This window comes from Engraulis encrasicolus, chromosome 14 (assembly GCF_034702125.1).
Source record: "Engraulis encrasicolus isolate BLACKSEA-1 chromosome 14, IST_EnEncr_1.0, whole genome shotgun sequence".
Classification (NCBI taxonomy): Eukaryota; Metazoa; Chordata; class Actinopteri; order Clupeiformes; family Engraulidae; genus Engraulis; species Engraulis encrasicolus.
The window spans coordinates 12,078,700-12,083,699 of NC_085870.1; the positions used below are offsets into that span (position 1 = coordinate 12,078,700).

The following is a 5,000-nucleotide window of genomic DNA, read 5'->3' on the forward strand; positions in this document are numbered from 1 at the left end:
CCAGCAGAGCAGAAGCCGAGGAAGAGGAGGAAGAAGAGGAAGAGGAGGCAACCAATTGCTCTGTGCCGTGCTCCCCAGTTCCAACCTCCTCCTCCTCCTCCTCTCCTCCACACCTCTCCTCTCCTCCTCTCCTCCTCTCCTCCACACCTCCACACCTCACCTCTCCTCTAGTCTCCTCTCTCTCTCCTCCTCTCCTCCTCTCCTCCACACCTCCACACCTCACCTCTCCTCTAGTCTCCTCTCTCTCCTCCCCCCTGGAGATCAGAGCTGCTGGCCAGGCAGCAGCGTAGTAGGCTGATCCATCTGCATTAGCCCGCGCCAACACAGCCCAGCACTGCTGCTGCTGCCTGCCTGCTCCTGCTGTTGCTTCTCCTGCCGAGCCTTTCCTTCCTCAGCCTCCACTGCTGCAGCAGCAACAGCATTAGCAGCGAGGTGAGGTGGGAGGAGGGAAGAGAGGGTCGAAGACCACCCCCCCCGCCCCCGACTCCCTCACCCCACCCCTCCTCGTCAGGAGGAGCTGTCTGAAATCCTTACTGTACATACGACCCCCAAGCCCCCTGCCTTCAGCACAAGCACAGCACGCGACTGACGGAGGTACACAGCGCAAGTGTGTGCGCCCGCGTGTGTTTGAGTGAGTGTGAGAAAGACTGTGAGAGACAGAGAGAGAGAGAGAGAGAGAGAGAGAGAGAGAGAGAGAGAGAGAGAGAGACAGCGAGACACACAGAAAGCAAGAATGTAAGAGAGAGATAGAGAGATAGAGAGAGAGAGAGAGAGAGAGAGAGAGAGAGAGAACAAAAATAAAAAAGAGATAGAGAGACGGACAGAGAGGGTTGAAAAAATGGAGAGAGCCAGAGATCTAAGTAAAGAGACGTGTCATTACCCATGGAAAACGAATCCAAGATGCTAAACATTAAATTGTAGGCAACGGTCAGCTCCCCTCGTACTGAAACCATCTTCCAGCGCCCGTGCACCTAGCGCCTCTGTCTGTCGAAGCCTCCTGCATCTGGAGGCAGTTCTTGTTTCTCTCCTGTCTTCTCTCCCTCCCTCTCCCGCTTTCACCCTCCCTCTCTTGCTTGCTCTCCCTCCCTCCCTCCCTCCCTCTTCTCTCTCTCTCGCCCTCCCTATTTCTCGTGCTCTTCCCTCCCTCCTCTCCTCTTCTGCCCTCCCCCTTTCCTCTTCTTCTCCTATTCGCCTGGCTGTGAATCTCTCCCTCGTGCTCTCTCTCTCTCCCTCCCTCCCTCTCTCTCTCTCTCCGTCACTCACTCGTTCGCTCAGCTGTACTGTGTTGTGCTCTACCACCCCCCCCCTCCCCTCCTTCCATCTCATGTTCTCTTCTGCCACACTCATGTGCGCACACCAACACAACCGCAAACCTGTGCGCTCATCAACACCCTCACTCACTCTGCGTGCACACACACACATGCACACGCACGCATTCACACACACACACACGCACACGCACGCATTCACACACACACACACACACACACACACACACACACACACACACACACACACACACACACACACACACACACACACACACACACACACACACACACACACACACTCACACACTCACACACTCACACACTCACACACACACACACACACACACACACACACACACACACAAATCACCTGGAAGCTAGGCTGACAGCACTTGCATAAAGGATATATTCATGCATACTAAGTGGCGACCTACAGTATACTTCATATGGCAGCTCCCAACACCACAAGGCAAGCACACTTGTGGACGACAGGGAGCAGAGGACAGCGAGCCACATGCCACCAGTCTGCAACCTACACTCCACACCTTCCTTGTGTCTCCAGATCATCCGATCATGCCACAGATTAAGGAGACAATGGGCGTGAGCTATCTTATTATAGGCACTGAAAAAAGGGAATATCCTTGAGTTTTAGTGTTGATACCTGTTGCCCCTTATATTATGCTGAGAATTTGTCAATATCTCCATCTTAATTCATTCTAATATATTGGGCTGAAAAATATGCCTCACGCCTAAGCCGTTCCATTTTAGGAAACACATGGTAAAAAAAGTCGAAAAAAAACCCTCACCAACCCTTGTGTTTGTTTGCGCCTGATTGTCACATACTGTAGTTTACACAGGGCGTGGGCTTTGTTTACCCCCACACCCCCTGCTTTGAAGTTCACAGGGCATCAAAACAATTAAACAAGCAAAACGGTTTCAAATAACGAGTGTTGTGACTGGGGGTGGAGGGGGTGACGTCGGGGGGTTCACAGCAGCAGATTGAGCGTTTGATCCTAGAGCTTCGCCTGGCCTTGGAGAGGCAAAACCATTAGGATGACACACTGAATCAACCCTCTGAAATAAAACATTAAAAAGGTGGAATGGGGGGGTTGTGTCCATGTTTGTGTTGGTTGTGCTGCACAGCTATCATTATGCACCACAAGAAATCCGAGGTCCCAGGAAAGACGACACATTTTGCCCTGCAATAGTGTGACAAAATACAAGATTTCAAGAAAATCAAAGGTTCTGACGCCGGGCTCAAACTACAGGACTTTCTAAAATTGAATCAGATTTTGACGTCGGGTTGTGCCACAAAAACATGAAGAGAATAGTAACGGTCAATCTCATCTCATGAACACCAGGACAATACTTGCCATTCTATTTTGAGTCATAACCTGTTTTATAACTACAATTTGCAGTCTTTGACCCAGCAAACCCTTTCCCCCCCCTGCACCAGCCTTTCAACGCCCCCGCGCGCCCCCACTGGATGTCTATGTGGACTGAGGGAATGAGGTGGATCCAGCTTGAAGCTGGACCCCCGCCCCAACAATATTCCCCATCTAAACGGAACAAAAGCCCGGTTGCAGAAGAACCAGTGGCAGGGGCAGCCCCTGATCAACTGCTGGCGACAGCTGGAGAGCATCCATCACATCCAGCCCCACTGCTCCAGCGCAGCCCAGAGGAGCCACACAGAGGGGGTGGGGAAGGAGGGGTGGGTGGGATTGTGGAGCTTTCTTCTCTATTGATACATTCACCTCCCTCCCGTTTTGCCGTCTCTGAATAGTACCACCACCCCATATGGAGCTGGGAGACCCCCCTTTCATCTTCAACATTATACCTGGCTGCTCACTCAGTTTCGTTCACTCACTCGCTCACTGCAAATATTCTCTCTTTCTCTTATGCTCTCTCTCTCTCTCTCTCTCTATCTCTCTCTCTGTCCTTCTCCTTTTTTTCTCTTCATCTTCTCTACAAACATCCATAATCCCCGACTCCAGTTCGCTCTACGCACTATGTCTCGAGTCATGAAATTCGTTATGTATTTATGAACATATTTATTTTAAACCTCGCTCCACCATCCTTCCCCGCCCTGCGTTTCCCCCCGCCCTTTACACAAATGAATGATGTAAGACAAGATGCTTTACCCTTCCTCCCTCTCTCTCTCTCTCCCTCCCTCCATCTCCATCCTGTACCCTTCCAGCATATTCATTTACAATTCGCCTCTTCATCTCGCCGTGTAACAATATCTGTTGAGGCAGGCAGAGCAGGAGATGACAAGCAGGGAAAAAAAGACTGAGGAATGAGATGGGGGAAAAGGTAGGGAAAAAAAGAGGGATGAGGCGAACGATAAGAATAAATAAGGAGTCATACCATCTTGTAGGTATCCTTTCAGCTGTGAGCGGCCGCGATAACTTTCTAATGGTGTCTGATGGGAGTCGGTCATGGATTTGGAGAGAGCGAGAGAGAGAGACAGAGGCGTTTGTTGGTGTGCGTGCGTGTGTGTGTGTGTGTTCATGTACTGTATGTACATGTGTGATTTTTTGTGTATGTGTATAGAAAAAATATATAAAGCCTTGGCCTGGCCACATTTCTACACTGTTTTTTCCATGACTTATAAGGAGAGCAGAGCAGTCTGCCACCCAGTGATGGGGAACGGAACGGGGCAACAGCACACAGGCTCCGCGAGATCAAACACTTGCTCTTATTGATGCTGCATATATTCACACTCTCTAATTACCCACGTGGGTAATAGAACTTTCCTCTTCTGGAGGCATGAAAGGATTGGAGTGTGTTTGAGTGTCAGAGAGAGAGAGAGAGAGAGAGAGAGAGAGAGAGAGAGAGAGAGAGAGAGAGAGAGAGAGGAGTGAGAGTGTGTGTGTTTGTGTGTGTGTGTGTGTGTGTGTGTGTTTTTCCTGTGTCTGATTGCCTGGCATATACACAAGGCACGTACGGTACGAAGACGCCCCCACTTGCAGCATCTGTGTAGTGTTATCACAAGAGGATTCGAGCAAAGATTAGCTTTGTTCTTTTAGCGTCGGTTCACTTAGGACCGTAATGCTAACACCACCTCTGCTATAGAAATTCGATACTCCTTAAGTCATCGATAGTTTTGTCTTCATTACCTTTCCCAGCAGTTTGACTGGTTCCCTGTTCACATCAGCTAACATACCAACGGGAAACACAACACAACGTATGAAAAAAGAATCACCTGGAAAAAAAGAGCTTTGATAGCCTGCTGGTAAGAACAGCAGCAGCATAGACAGAGAGAGAGAGACTTGCAGTGTGAATACTATTTACGTGCTGAATACAAGAACATGTTCGACTTGTTTCAGCTGTGTGGTAAAATGAAACCATAAATAAACAATGTCAGTGCTTGTGAGATGCTCCGGTTGGGGTTAGCTTTAATGTGCAAGCGAGAACAGAAATTATTCATCTGTTTTTTTTTTTAATTTTGCAACAAGCAAAGAGGTGGGTGGACCACACAGATCGTACAAAATGTGAACTGTGAACGAGATGCAGCAAGGGAAAAAAAGTGAGATACTGAACTGTGAGATAACCGTGCTATCTTTGGAAGATTTGGGGTCGTCCATGTCATCTCTGTGGAGACGTTTGTCCAACGTTTATTAAAGGAAGAGGGGGGGGTGAGCTGTGTGGGATGATCAGCCCTCTTGTCCCATCTCCACCATACATCAGCCTGACAGGAGCGTCAGCCCCTGAACCTCCCCGTGGACG

At 49.5% G+C, this 5,000-nt stretch overlaps 1 protein-coding gene across 9 annotated transcripts in view; it reads right to left on the reverse strand.

Moving 5' to 3' along the window:
• The window catches only part of magi1b (membrane associated guanylate kinase, WW and PDZ domain containing 1b), a 226,068-nt gene that overhangs the window by 35,232 nt on the left and 185,836 nt on the right, over nt 1-5,000 (reverse strand). The gene's annotated exons all lie outside the window — the stretch shown is intronic.